General features: G+C 41.4%; 1 protein-coding gene and 1 long non-coding RNA gene across 8 annotated transcripts in view; one reads left to right on the top strand and one right to left on the bottom strand.

Moving 5' to 3' along the window:
• Nucleotides 1-16,124, bottom strand: part of PIGL (phosphatidylinositol glycan anchor biosynthesis class L) — a 75,778-nt gene that overhangs the window by 47,371 nt on the left and 12,283 nt on the right. The gene's annotated exons all lie outside the window — the stretch shown is intronic.
• LOC135976555 (uncharacterized) lies at nt 1,292-8,673 on the top strand. The gene is made up of 3 exons (XR_010593780.1): nt 1,292-1,427; nt 1,647-1,729; nt 8,566-8,673. It is a non-coding gene; the product is annotated as an uncharacterized LOC135976555 (long non-coding RNA).

The raw sequence follows: 16,124 nt of genomic DNA, 5'->3' as shown, positions 1-16,124 counted from the left end.
AGCTGCAGAGTGCTCAAAGTGCAGTAGAAACTGTGTGATGGCTGTGTGCAGGGAGTCTGAAATCTCTCCTCCACCATTAGACTGCTCCACAGGGCCTCCTTGTGTCCCAATGCACAGGGGACTAGGGTGAAATTGGAGATGGAGGAGATCAGGCAAGAATCATGGGTCCAAAAATGCAACTGCTTTCCACTAAATACTAATGAAGTATTACCACTGGTGGCTCTGGGGGATGAGCCTTTCACAGTGACTGAAAGCCAATACCATCAGACGGTATGGGGAATGAACTGGTGAGTTTCTGGTGCATGCATCCACATTCCAACTGGCCTCCATGTTGGCAGGCAAAGATTGTGACACAATGGACACTGGTCCTTTCCTGGCTACAGGCACTCTATCAAGGCACAGATGAGGGGGAGAGAAGGGCATGAAGGTTGCCCTACGTACTTGATTTGTGCTCTCAATTTCCAGGGCTTTCAATCTGGCACCTTTCACCAGCAATAAATTCTCATTCCAAATCAGCAGATTCCTTCCACCATGTGAGGTGTTATGTTCAAGGTAAGACTACTGTTGGGGGCAGTGATTGCCACAGGGAGAGATATATCCAGTTTTGGGAAGAAGACAGAGGTCAGCTACCTGATGTACTGGTACCATTTCACCACATAGCAAAACAAAGAACAACACTGTCATCTGCCCTGTATATAGCTGTAAACAAACTGCTGACGGTGCCCCTTACCAGGTAAAATGCTGAGGAGGAATATCATCTACAAATAAAGCAAGACTGAATTTATTTTATCCCACGTGAAGGGAAATCAGGGATCCTAGTCATGCCCGTATTGATCGCATTATCACCATTAAAACAGTTATTTTCCACAGTAAAGATAGTTACAAAACAAAGACAAACCAACCAAACCAAAACTAACAAACATCAAAACAACAACAAAATGCTGCAGTATTGGCCCCAGAAAAACAGTTGTAGTTCTGTGCCCTAATGTTTGCTCTTCAAAGTGAATACTCGGCAGTTAGCTAGCCTGGCCTTTAACCCTAGCCATGGGAGAGAACATCATAACCTACTTACACTCGCAGGCTGCATCATTTATGCAGCAGAGCTCCCACATGGGGACAAAAAGCTTATTTTGGTCACTGGCATTATTCGACATCTGTTTACCCAGTAGACTGCTGCAAGCATCTGTTCTTTTGCTGACGTAGATGTTCTGCATTTCAGTCTAGGAACTGAACAGTGTATTCACTTGAAGGAACACAAAAATATGACAGAAGACATTTTTCTGACCTGCATAGCAGTTACTCAGTGTGCTATTAAAACAGTTGCCATGTTCCATCCCAGAGGCTGTTGCATTTGCAGTGGTGACTCTAGTCTGTATATAATTTACAAAGTCTTTTGGACTCCTTTGGAAGACAGTCTTCATATAAATGTAAGATTTTATTCTAATTCTTTATAGTACTAGAATTTGACTACATTGCTTTGCTATATGAGAGCCAGCAAGCCTCTGTTAAGAACCCACTCCTCAACTATACAGAGAAAGGAATCCAATACATGCTTGGTTCCCGTGCTACTGTTCCACAGGAGATCTCAGCATCTCTATTAAAGGCCTGGGAATGCTCAACACTTTCCCCTGCTTTTAAAACTTCAGGCTGAGGGTCCCATGTCACAGCCACCCAAGATCTCTGCTAAGGAGGATTGGAAGAGGAGCCAGCCAAGGATCCACTTTAACTGGTGAGTGGGGTCAATAAGCAAGAGGAAGCACTGCCTATAAGGTTCATGGGAGTTATGCAGAGAATATAGCATGGCTCACCCTCAAAAGCCTAGGAGACAACCTTCCATTGGCTGAGCAAGAGAGGATTCGGAGTGGATTATTTAGGAGACCTTTTCCATCTCTAGTTTCTGCGATTAAAGGTTAGTTAGGAAAGTTAAAGGTTAATAAGACCCTTTTTCCAGTTTGGGGAGTAATTAATAAAATTCAGAATCTATCAGCAACATACTAGTCATTTTATGTCACCATTTAGAATTTGCATGAAAGAAAAATGCTTAATCTCTTTCGAGTAAGCGAAGGAGATTCTTGTCTAACTCCTCCTGTTTTGACTGAGTTCACAGCACTTTCCAAAATGCTGCCTCAGATTGAGCTGTGTGTGTGTGTGTGTACACACTCACGTATGCATCTAAGCCTGTGCCTGACATAGGCTGTTATGTCTTTGGTTCTCAGTTACAGATGTCAGCTGAACATACGAGCACAATGTTTATTAGCAAAGTCCAACTTTCTCCATTCCAGTTTAACATGATCATGTTTGTTTCAGCTGAAACAGTGAAACCATTTAAACATTGAAAGGCATGGATTAACTGAAATTTGCAGCCCAGTAACACATTAAAAGTGTGCTCAGGGGAGAGCGTTTGTGATTCTTTCTGATCCATATTCACTAGCACTGCTGTTTCTAAGCTGTCATCATTAGCAAATAGTTGATATTCTTCTCTCTAGTTTAAATCCAAGAATGGCATTTCCATTATCACCATAATAAACCTTTACACTGGATTCTGCATTTTCATTATTCTGCCTGGGAAAGGCACAAGGATTTCCCCTCCCCTAAATGTCCCATCTGTGGGGGATGGTTGTGAAACTCCATTATTTCCAAGAATTGCTGGCAAGCCAATGCTGTCTGTTCGTCTCAGTACTGCCTGTATTTTCCTTGTTCAGCTTTAAAAGCCAAACTTGGTTTGCAAAAATGTCTGGGTTTCTTAGTGCCAGAACTGAATAAAGACTGGTACAGTACAGAATTAGATGTTTTTATTATGCTGAAAATCCATTAAATCATATTCAAATCTGTAAAACAATGAGAGCATACATTTGGAAATAAATATTCAGCCTTAAATCCTAACACTCAGAATTTCCTAAACATTTAAAATAGCCATTCTAACCTACACTATCTCTACCTGAGGACTGTCTTTCAAACCAAAGAGGTTTTTTTTAAAGTCAGAGACACAAGGGTTCTCAATAACCCTTATTTAGTAGAATTAAGAGAATCCGTGAAGAAAGTGAGCCCAGTTCTCAAATGAGTATAATGTCTGCCAGAATTACTTGAGTAAACAGATCTAAAGAACACAGATGTGTATTTACAGGGAGTTACAAAGAGAATACACTCCAAAGTCTGCAGTTAACTAGGGTTTGATGCCCAAGAAAGCTGTAAGCAAATTGCGATGTCTAGAAGAAGCTGAAAGACATCAGGCAATTCAAGTCTTTGTATAGCATTGCTGATAGAAAAGTATGGCAGAATGGGCCCCAGCCAAATGCAGTTCATAGTGCCAGATGCTGATCTCCATAATGCTGATGTAATTCCAGTGACAGCAATGGAGTTACGAGAAAATTACACTGGTGTGACAGAGATCAGAATCTGATCCTGTCCAAACAAATGCAATAAATCACATGGGCTATAAGAAGCATCATTAGTAGATGTGTCGGGGTAAATATGAAAATCAAGGAGGTCGCTCTTCAAACACTTTTTGTGACCAACAAGATTCAAATCTTACTGTGTTCCCCTCCTCCAAATACAGTAGAGCCTTCTGAGCTCCTGGATAACTTGTGATAGACAGCTCTAAAAATGGTTTTACAAACTCACTAGTGCTTGAGCTCCTATGGGTAAATACTTCCTTACGTTCGATATGTGAAAGCCATAATGTACAGAGTGATGTTTGAGGATTGGTTTCTGGGAAGAGGAAATTGACCATACACAATGTCAGCTGAGTTCATTCCTAAATGAAAACCATATTGGTCTGTCAAGCACGATAATAAAAACCTGCTGACCTAGTTTCCTGCAGAATCAAATTCTTCGCCTTCCCTGCTCCCATTTCAAACCTAAATCAGATTTCACTCTTTACAGAAAGAAATTAACCCTTTGAGTCTAAAGAAAAAAACCTAGTGACAATACTTAAGCAGCAATTTCATACCGTCGAGATAATATAAAAACAGTAATAAGTTAATCTTCACAACACCCCAAAAGGTAGGAATTATCAGATGTGAAAACTGAAGCACAGGGGGGGCTGTCCAAGGTCACACAGCTTGGCAGAGCTGGGAAGAGAATCCAAGCTTTCTGGTTTTCGGCCCTGTGCTCTAACCATCTAGCAATGTTGCCTTTCCATATACTCTTTCTCTGCAAACATAAATTCTTCATTGATTCTAGTGGAAAAAACAACTGAGCTTCATTTTTCCAACATAGTTTAGTCAAACAGCTACAGAAAGGACCATTGTTCTTCCCAAGTTTTGTAATCCCAACTATCTGGCATGGGCTCACAAGATGAGAGCTGACTGTATTTGCTCCAACTGTTTAATTAAAGCGTTCACTTTTAATGGATTAAATTCCTTGGTGATACAACATTTCATAGGCAGGGATGCCTGGGGGAGTTCTGAGATGGTCATAGAATGCACAAACAACGGATGTGTCGTGTCAAAACCCAGCCAAGAGAATACAGATGGGAAGTCTCGCTGAACAGGGCACTTCAGAGTCAGGCCTTGGATCGTGCTGCAGCCTGGAACAAGGTGAACACGCACTCCAGTAAAAGACTGAGGCACTTTGGGAACAGAGATTTTGAAGCATGTTTTGATTCTGAAAGAGGCTAGGAACACCCTCCATTAGTGCATCTAATTATACAAGCAGCCAGACAGGCTTTCAATCACCTGCTGAGACAGGTTTTCATTAAGGAAAAGAAAGAAGGAAACAACTCCTATGGTTAACCCTTATGTAGCTCTACAAAAAAAAAAAAATCCTGTGCAGTGGAGTGACCCAAGTGCAACCTGCAGATCAAATTTGAGTCCTGGGGTTCCCAACTGCAGCCTTCAGCTATCATCTTCAAAACAAGCAGGTGACCCTGTACAGACTATAGTTTTCAGCATGTGATGCTCCACCTTTAAGTGAGGTGGCTCTTCCCAGATCAAGACAACACATAATATTCTGGGACCTGTAGTCTCTGCCAGCTACCACTCCATATCCAAGATAAGGATGATAGCAATCTACTCTATTTCATGAAAATCAGGTGCTACCCTTGGGCTCCTGGCAAACTGCCAATAGAAACCTCTTCTAAGCAAAGTTTGGGTACCTCTGCTTTATGAAACAAGAATATACACCAGATTGATAGCCTGCTATTTGGAGACAAACAAAATTGGATCTCAAATCCTACTGAGGAAAATAGAAAGGAGCATAAACTCTGGCAAGTAAAGTGTAAAAGTATAATTTGGCAGACCAAACAAGAATTTGAAGAGCAACTAGCAAAAGACACAAAGACTAACAGCAAAAATGTGTTTAAGTACATCAGAACCAGAAAGCCTGCCAAACAATCAGTGGGGCCACTGGACGACTGAGGTGCTAAAGGAGCTCAAGGAAGACAAGGCCACTGCAGAATAGCTAAATTAATTATTTGCATTGGTCTTCACCGCAAAAGATGTGAGGGAGATTCCCACTTCTGAGCCATTCATTTTACATGACAGATCTGAAGAACTGTCCCAGACTGAGGTATAAATTAAGGAAGTTATGTAACAAATTGATAATTTAAACAGTAATGAGTCACTAGCACCAGTTGGTATTCGCTCAAGAGTTCCGAAGGAACTCAAATATGAATTGCAGAACTACTAACTGTGGTATGTAACCTATCACTAAAATTAGCCTCTGTACCAGATGCCTGGAGGATAATTAATGTAATGTAGATTTTTTAAAAAGACTTCAGAGACAAACATAGGACAGTGAGCCAAACTTCAGCACCAGGCAAACTGGTTGAAAGTATAACAAAGAACAGAATTATCAGACATACAGATGAACACGATATGTTAGTAGTCATTGGATGTTAAACATAGTGAATGCCAGTGAAAATGAGGTAGGATCACAGGCTAAAATAGGGAAAGAATAAGTTAAAAATTACTTAGACAAGTTAGATGTCTTCAAGTCACCAGGACCTGATGAAATACATCCTAGAATACTCAAGGAATTGACTGAGGAGATATCTGAGCCATTAGTGATGATCTTCAAAAACTCATGGAAGACGGGAGAGATTCCAGAGGACTGGAAAAGGGCAAATATAGTGTCCATCTATAAACAGGGAAATAAGGACAACCCTGGGAATTACAGAGCAGTTAGCTTAACTTCAGTACCCAGAAACATAATGGAGCAAATAATTAAGCAAACAATTTGGGAACACCTAGAAGATAATAAGGTGATAAGTAAGAATCAGTATGAATTTGTCAAAAACAAATCATGTCAAATCAACCTAATAACTTTCTTTGACAGGGTAACAAGCCTTGTGGATGGGGGGAAGCAGTAGATGTGGTATATCTTGACTTTAGTAAAGCTTTTGATACTGTCTCGCATGATCTTCTCATAAACAAACTAGGGAAATACAATCTAGATGGAGGTACTACAAAGTGGGTGCATAACTGGTTGGAAAACCGTTCCCAGAAAGTAGTTATCAGTGGTTCACAGTCGAACTGGGAAGGCATAATGAGTGGGGTCCCATGGGGATCAGTGTTGGGTCTGGTTCTGTTCAATATTTTCATCAATGATTTAGATAATGGCATAGAGAGTACACTTCTAATGTTTGCAGATGATACCAAGCTGGGAGGGATTACAAGTGCTTTAAAGGATAGGATTAAAATTCAAAATGATCTGGACAAACTGGAGAAACTGTCTGAAGTAAATAGGATGAAATTCAATAAGGACAAATGCAAAGTACTCCATATAGAAAGGAACAATCGGTTTCACACATACAAAATGGGAAATAACTGCCTAGGAAGGAGTACTGCAGAAAGGGATCTGGTGGTCATAGTGTATAATAAGTTAGATATGAGTCAACAGTGTAACACTGTTGCAAAAAAAAGCAAACATCATTCTGGGATGTATTAGCAGGGTGTTGTAAACAGGACACGAGAAGTAATTCTTCCATTCTACTCTCTGCTGATTAGGCCTCATTGGGAGTACAGTGTCCAGTTCTGGGTGCCACATTTCAGGAAAGATGTGGACAAACTGAAGAAAGTCCAGAGAAGAGCAACAAAAATTATGAAAGGTCTAGAAAACATGACTTGTGAGGCAAGATTGAAAAAATTCAGGTTGTTTAGTCTGGAGAAGAGAAGACTGAGAGGGGACATGATAACAGTTGTCAAGCACATAAAAGCTTGTTACAAAAAGGAGGGAGAAAAATTGTTCTCCTTAATGTCTGAGGATCGAGCAAGAAGGAATGGGCTTAAATTGCAGCATGGGCAGTTTAGATTGGACATTAGGAAAAACTTCCTAACTGTCAGGGTGGTTAAGCACTGGAATAAATTGCCTAGGGAGGTTGTGGAATCTCCATCATTGGAGATTTTTAAGAGCAGGTCAGACAATCACCTGTCAAGGATGGTCTAGACAATACTTAGTCCTGCCATGAGTGCAGCGGAGTGGACTAGATGACCTCTCGAGGTCTCTTACAATCCTACGATTCTATGTTGGGGAAGAGTCAACATGGCTTTTTACAAGGAAATCATGCTTCACCAATCCACTAGAATTCTTTGAGGGTGCCAACAACCATGTGGACAAGGGTGGTCCAGTTGATCTGGTGCACTTGGACTTTCAGAAAGCCTTTTACAAGATCACACACCAAAGGCTTTAAGCAAAGTAAGCAGTCATGGGATAAGAGAGATCAGTAACTGGTTAAAAGATAGAAACACAAAGGGTAGGAATAAAAGGTCAGTTTTCACAATGGAGAGTGGTAAATAACAGAGCCCCCAAGGATCTGTAATGGGACCCGTGCTGTTCAATATATTCATAAAACATCTGGAAAAGCAGGTGAACAGTGAGGTGGCAACATTTGCAGATGCTACAAAATTACTCCAGATAGTTATATCCAAAGCTAACTGCAAAGAGTTACAAAGGTATCTCATAAAACTGGGTGACTGGGCAAGAAAATGGCAGATGAAAGTCAAAGTTGATACGTGCAAAGTAATGCACACTGGAAAGCATAATCCTGATGTCCTTAAACCTCTGACTGCCAGAAGCTGGGACTGGACAACGGGGGATGGATCAGTCGAGAATTGTTCTGTTCATTCCCTCTGATGCATCTGGCACTAGCCACTGTCAGAGGACAGGATACTGGGCTAGATGGACCACTGGCCTGACCTAGTAAGGCCTTTCTTGTGTTCTTATGATACCCCTCAGTCCTCACTTTTTGAGTTGACATGAGGAAAGATGTTAAGAGAGTACTGGCTCAGAAGAGACCAGTTAAAACCCAGCAACTAGCACTGATTCTTTCTGTTAACTTGAAAGTGATGAATGGGAAATCTAGAGACTATGCACCTGTTTCAATGACAGACATAGTTCAGTCTATTCCAGGGTTGCAGCATTTTACATAGGTAAACCCCATAAAGGCTCCTGAAGAAACAAGAGCCTAAGTTCTCCAAAGCCTCATTATTAACATTGGCTAGAATCTGAAAAGTGACTACAGAAAAATGACATCTTCTTACTCAACCCATCTGCTCCCTGTGGGGCTTTGAGTTGTATCTTCTCATTTTATTGACACAAAAATGTTTTATTCCTATTGTCTTTCAGAGGAAGAACGGGCTGTATTCAATTCTGCCTCACACATCATCAACAATGTTAGCAAATCCCAACCGCAGAACCTTTATTTCTGGTAAGGATGTCGGGTGCAGAAGGACACAGCTGGATTTTCAGATCCCAGACTGAGTCTGCAGTGCTGGCAGTTAGACAAACCAGTGTTTGATTTGCATGTAAACAGAGACAATTTGAACAGGAAGGTCATTATGAGAAAATACATTTTATGCAATGTCCATTGTACAGTCACTTTTCCAACTCTATCTACATTTCTATTAACATTTCTAAAGCAAGACTTTGTCTCCTCTAGTTGATTGCTAGACTCCCAAATCTTTGTCCCATTGAAGTCAATGGCAAAACTCCCACTGACTTCAACTGGACCAGGAAGTACCCCTAAGGAAAGAAATGTAGGTCTGAGACAAGCTTTGTGCAAGATTCTCCAGATCAAAGAGGGCTACTTAAAAGAAGCAGGGTCAATGTAGGCCAAGAGGTAGGTTTTGTAAAAATAAAGTTTTATAAAACTCAAGATCAATAGACAATTGCTATTAAAATCCCAAAGAAAAGTGTCTCTGCAGTGGCTCCGGTCCAAACACTGAATTTGTATTGGTGCATGAGACCCTGAAAATGTACATGCCTAGTCTAATTTTATTATCCCAGATGAGTGAAATATACACAGTCAACCATTTAAAAAATATGATTTTTAACTCTACATTGTCTCTTTAAATAAAAGAGCTGGAAAGGTCTCTGGTTAAATGCTTTGCAACTTTTTTTAGGATAATGGGAAGCTCTAAGGTATTTCCTCCATTCCCCACCCTTTACTCCCCCTCAGAGGAGACCCACCTTCTGGAGCTCATCATCTCTGCTCCTTTACTCAGCTGGAGAAGGGTTTACTTGAGAATAATGCATTGTGCGTCCACCCGCCCCTCAGGGGCACTATGGCCAGCTCAGGAGATGCTTTGTGTTTTTAATGGGAATTTTGAAAATAAACTGAAGAAAGTCAGGATGACGTTGCTGGCACTTGGCCACACAGTGGGTCGTGTGGTTTAAAGCAGCTCTACTGTCTTTGAAATCATGCCTTGTACTTGAAAACAGATCATCTTTAGCCGTTAACTGGCCTAGTAAGATCTTCACTCCCAAGGCTCTTCTCCGAAAGTTATTCTATAAACAGTAAAATCTCTAATGACTCTCTTGTATCTACCAAAGTTAGACAAAGATAAATAGGCACTATAACAAGAGATTTGTTTCAATGTCATGAAGAATATAGCATTAATAATAAAGGCCTCTGGGCAGAGCTATATACTTCTAGACTCCCAGAGTCTATGTGGCAGCACAGAGGTAATCTCTACAATTTTCCCAACAAACAAATGAACAAATACATTAACTAGAAGGATGGGCCAAATCCTCTAAGAATTCCAGCCCTTGAGCACCATAGGAATTGAGGCAGTTCAGCACCTCACTGGACTGAACAGGGGGTGTGAATAATTGCACATTGCATAAAGTCAGCCCTGTTTGCACCATGGTAGCTGTTCAACACAGTGAACATGCAGTTCAGTCATGCAGTGTAGATGCAACTGGACTGTGTCCCCAACCTGTGCTATAACCTTGGACCATGCAATTACTCATTTCATAATGTAATTGGGACCTTATTGAAACACAGCTGAGAAGATGCAAGGGAACCACATGGTTCCTGGTGAACAAGGAATTAACTCAAACTTTTTGCACAAGCACTGGGGTAGGACAATAAGAGTGGCTTCTGAAGAGAAAGATAGGTATCTATGTCTTTTTTTCCTCACTGGGTAAGTTTTCCAGCCAAGGGGCTTATAGGGCTGGGTTGAATCCCAGGCTAGGGAATTTTCTGTTTACTCTTTCTGCTCATGATAATGTATTGTGATTGCTTGTTATAAATGTTATTCCCTTAAGAAAAGACCTTGCTGACTGTGACCATTTTACTTTCTCTGCTGAATCATCCCAACACCAAGATAGGTGTGCTGTAACTTCAGGGAGATGCTAACATGAGTCTCTAGCAGAGATGTTTGCAAAACACTGCAGCATATACTGTAAATGTAGCAATCTTCCAAGTGTGGAAGGGAAGCACTTTTCATTCTGCAGCTGTCACTCCTTGTGTTCATAGTTGGGGACTGTTGGCAAAACATGCTTTGTTGTTTCACAACATAACTGGGAAAATAAATAGGTTGTTACAATTAGTCAAGTTTAAAAGGAGACTCTTGGGTATAATTGTTGAAAACAAAACAACTTTAATCTGATGACTGTCCGTCTCAAGTAATTTGGTGCTTCCCAATTAGCTCTTTTAATTGGGCTAATTGTAGAAGTTCTACAGGGCTGGATGGAGATAAATAATTTCAGTAATATTTTGAATATGCTGGATGAAATAGAAAGGAGTGGATTCTCAAGAGCTGATGATAATTTTAGATACAGGACAGATGGTGCACTAGGAACACAGGGGCGGCAGTGTGTTCAGCTTAACGTGAGGAATACCTTGCATTGCCCTTCAGCGAACCATGTGCTGACAAATAGGACCACAATCTACCCCCACCAGACAGAGGTAGCATTGCCACAACACAGTGCATTGGAGAGAGCAGTGGTGGAGGAAGCAAAGAGGCAGAGGAGAGTGAGGGATCCCAGAGAACAGCCTGAACCCTACTCAGAAGTGGGGTACTTCTATGATGAGAGATAAAACAGGAGTCCTGACCATTAAACATCCCAGGGCAGGTTCTGCAACAGTTGGGATGTTAAACATTTTTGTCCTGACCAAATTCCCACAAGGGCATCTCTACTCTGCTTCCCTAAATTCCCCCTGCGGCTTCAGTTGGATACAGTCTTCTTCCTCATTTCCTGTCCAAAACAGAGGAAGAAATGGGGCATAATACCTGGATCTTACGGACCAAGTGGACAGAGAAAACAATACAGAGACTGTGAATGTCCATAGAAAGATCTACATACAGATGAGAGTCTTTAAAGGAATCTGGCTCCTTGGAGTAATGGGGCTATATAAATGTAAATATTTTACTGTTATTTATTTTAATTATTGCTGGATTTCTAATCATACTGCTGGACTTTTTAAACATGCTATGGAGCCATTCCACAGGCAGGGTTATATTCAGCCCCACCTTTTTTTTGCAAAGTAGCAACAGCGTATTGCAATGGTAACTGGAAAAGCAAGAGCCAGTTTAGGAGACAGATGCGGGGTTGCAAACCCAATGGGGTTCGATATATGACAGAGGTGACTGTGTAAATCTCAGAGGGAAAGGGAGCCAGTTATCCCATGTAACACTATGCTGCTAGAAAACAGTGGTATCAGGCAGCCCTAATGGGGAGAGGCAGATTTGATAAAAGCAACTACCTTCATAGAAAAAGTAGAGCACCAATAGCTTTGAGAAACCACAAGCATTTTCAGCTCTGGGCTATAATTGCATTTTAATCAACATCAAGGAGAGTATAGAGGAGCACATGAACCTTTGGCCTTAATAATTCTGTATGAAGTCATCCAACTCAACAGGAATTATTACCACCACCAACAGCTAAGAAAACATGTAAGGTTTGCTTCCCAAAGCAGTTCTGGTTTTGTAAGTGAATGTGGTCATAAAATGCAGTGGTATATATGGCCTTTAAGAGTTACACCAGTTCTATGCCACAGGAATACCTTTCCCTGTGATTTACTACTTTCCATTTATTAACATATATGCTTTATACTCAGATTATCTCCATGACATAGGCCAGGCCACCTCCTTTTGCATCTCAGCCTGTCTGTGGCTACCTTTGGAGGAATAATAATGTATTTCAAAGTACTTAACAAACATTAATTTAGCCACATACACAACACCCCCCACTCCTCCTGCGTGGCAGATAAGTAAACATGAGTTCCATTTCACAGATAAAAATACTGAGGGATAGAAAGGACAAGTGACTTGCCCAAGGTCACCCAGCAAATCAGTGGCACAGCTTGGACTAGAGCATGGGAATCATCACTCTTGGCCCTGCTTCTCTGAGCACTAGACCATGCTGCAAGTTTCGGACTGGAATACTTGGTGTTATTGATGTGTTACTGTACCAAGCAGGGGCTATTTACACTGTGACATTCATGTGGAATTTAAATTTAGCACATCATTTTTCATAGCATTTCTGTCATTTTGCTGCCTTCACAGTGTCCATGTGGGCAACTTACTGGCACCATCAAAAATGTCTGCTGTGGCTATTTTCAGTGGAGGAGGACAACAGTTGAAACCCTGAGTAGTCTATTGGAAATCAGCAAAACCAAAAAGACACTCCTCTCCTCAGGGGCACAGCTGATTAAGTTAACAAAACAGGGGATCCTGTTAGGTGCTGGAAAGTTCATTTGTTTGCATCATAGAAAGATGAAAACAGAGAATGATTGGCAGAGCTCGGACCGGTTTTCTACATGTCTTTGAAGCACACAGAATACTTGTGGGGGAGATCAAAAACAACAACAATTGCAAAATCTCAAGGCTTTAACTGTTACCACAATAAATAATGAGGGGGTCTGTGTGTGATTTCTATTGCTATCTTAAAACCAGGAGATGAGTGGATTTCCCTGCCCCTTGCCCTCTGCCCTGAAGGCAAAGGCCAACTTTATCAGATTTCTAAAGCACATTTGTTAGGTTTTCTTAATATTGCCTTACCAGAGCTGACTACCTTGATTCAACCCAATTAATATTAACCCTACACAGGCCAGGGGAGAGGCAGGGGCTATGGACTAGAATGTCTAACAGATTTTTCCATCACAACTTTCTATATTGATGATCTAATATTTTGTTTCATGTTTAGCAGTTTTTACTTTGCTAAAATAATCTTGGGCACTAGCAAGCTGAAGTCACGCAAGTAAAAAATGTGATTCTTTGCATTTGTTCTGATTGGGCTTCTACAAACTCCCTTGGTCTTTTATTAACGCTCCTCCACTTCCCCCCTGCTTTTAGTCAGATCTTTTGGCCTCTTTGGCTAGCTTACTCACTCTATAGCAAACCCTGCTGTGACTCTACAGAAACAGGGTCTGTGTTTACATCTGAAGTGGGGTTCTCACATGTTTTGAAAAGCCCCAACTGATAAATGAGAGCTCATCGCTCTCAGGGGGTGATCCGGGGGACGTGTCCCTTTAACACTGAAAGGGTGGCTATCCCTTTTGCCACAGCCCCTTCTCTTTTGTGAAAAATCAAGGAAATTAATGATGCTGGAAAGCTGAGAAAGGAGATAGGCTCACAAGAGCCCCAGTGAGGTCAAAGGGGCAGGTTTCTATTATGGGAAAAACATCAAACTTATGACAAAATGGTTAAACAAAACTTACTACAACAAAGCCATTGCACTGGAAAGTAATTTTCCTGGAGGGCAAAGGACAGCTTCCTAACCTCAAAAAGAGCTTAAAAAAATCAACTATCAATAGGACCAAAATTTTCAAAACTAGGAGACTGAAGTTAGGCGCCTAAATAAATGGCCTGATTTTCAAAAGTGCTACCAATGATTTCAGCAGGTGCTGTATGCCCAGCACTTTTGAAAACCAGGCCATTTATTTAGAAGCCTAAATAAGGATTTAGGAGCCTAACTTTAGGCATCTATTTTTGAAACTCTTGCCCTAGATCCTTTAATGATATTGACAAATCAGGTTTTTTTTAAACCACACATTATCACAATGCCTCCCCAAAACAAAACTGAACACAAAATTCAAGAGTCCTAGCACATTTCAGTGAAACCTGTCTGAAGCGATCACATAAGGTCTCAACAAATCACTTGCTTACCAAAGGCTGTTTTCTAATCAAGATGGAACAGAACTGTACTCAACTGAATGAGGTTATGATGAAACGGTCTCAAACAAGGAGGTTGCTTACTTTATAATACACTGAATTTCTACAACACTTTTCACCTGAGGATCTCTAATCCTTACTACAAACATCCTTCTTAATTAAAGAAAATCTTTATCAATATTAAATAAGCTTCTCAGCACTATTGTGAGGTAAATAAGGGATCTATCAATCACTTAATTCCTCCCAGAAATATGCAGTCATTGGAACTGATGCAATTCTTCTACCACTTAGTAGCAAAAATCCCATTGACTTTAATAGTGCGGAGTCGGGCTGACAACACTGAAGGTGGAAGATAGCACAAACTGAACTGAGCTCTTGGAGAGTACACCATTGCAGGGACTCTCAAACTTGATTGCACCGCGACCTGCTTCTGACAACAAAAATTACTACATGACCCTAGGAGTGGGGACAGAAGCCTGAGCCCGTCCGAGCCCCATGGCCCAGGATGGGGGGGCCAAAGCCTAAGCTCCACCGCCCCATGCAGGGGGCCCAAAACCAAAGCCCAAGGGGTTCAGCCCCAGGAAGGGAGCCTGTGACCTGACCCCCCCGCCACCCAAGGCTCAAGCCGTCAGGCTTCGACCCCAAGTGGTGTGGCTTCAGCTTCGGCCCTTGGCCACAGCAAATCTAAGCCAGACCTGGCGACCCCACTAAAAACGGATTGTGACCCACTTTGGGGTCCCAACCCATAGTTTGAGAAATGCTGGGTTAGAGGGAGTGGTTTCACAGTCTATCAAACCAGTATTCAGGGCTGATCCTGCCAGGTACAGAGCACTGTCAATTCCTACCGCTCTTAATGTGTTGAATGTGATGCAAACTAGAGTGAAAGGAAAGAGGGTCTCATGTTGCTCTCTAGTGACTCCTTTTGGCCAGTTTAAGGTACCAAGTTGGTAAACTGAAGAGAGAGCAATGTCCGGTCTTCCCTGGCCAGATGGCACGGGAAATTGAGGAGACCCTTCCCCTCCTCCCCAAAAAATTACAAACACACCCAGTGAGAAAGCCTTAGGTTTGAGAAGGAGCAAGGAAAGAGCTGGCTGAAATTCTGGCTCACTGAAGTCAAATGGGAGTTTTGATGTGGGACTTCAATGGGGTCAGGATTTCACCCCTGTTCTTTTTCACTGGCATGCTTTATTGTTCATCTCTTCGGCAGATCCTGTTAATTCACAGTAATTAATCAGATTTATATTGTGTGTGTCTCCAGCACCGGTTCATTAGACACATTAGAGCAATTCAAATCAATAAGGCCATCTACAACTCAGATAAACACAATAAAACTAAATTGGTAGAGTCTGACTCATTATTTAAATGCATTACTTTTGGACAAAAATTTTCAAATCCTAATCCAAAGGTTATTTCCAGTTACATAAGCTCATCCTCTGAGCACTTTTTAGATTTTTCTGATCATCACAAATCTGACACACACACTGTTTATTTAAGGATATATTTTTCCCATGACCCTTCAGAGTCACTTCCTTCCACCAAATCTCCACGCAAGAGGAGCTCATTAGAAATGAAACAGGAGGAAGTGCAGTAAAGTGTGTTTACCTTGCTAGGGGGGAAAAAACAGATCCAACAACAATGAACCATTATATGAAAAATGAGTTTGAGTCTCTCAGCAGCCTGATATCAAACCTGGAGACCTTGTGATCTGCCTGGGCAAATGTGCTGCATTGTCTAATCAGAACCCTTTTTGGACTGGAGAGGAATAGTAAAAAATGAGTAAGAAAT

This window comes from Chrysemys picta, chromosome 19, assembly GCF_011386835.1.
Source record: "Chrysemys picta bellii isolate R12L10 chromosome 19, ASM1138683v2, whole genome shotgun sequence".
Classification (NCBI taxonomy): domain Eukaryota; kingdom Metazoa; phylum Chordata; order Testudines; family Emydidae; genus Chrysemys; species Chrysemys picta.
Note: the sequence above shows the minus strand (reverse complement) of the source record. Positions and strands in the feature narration are given on the sequence as shown.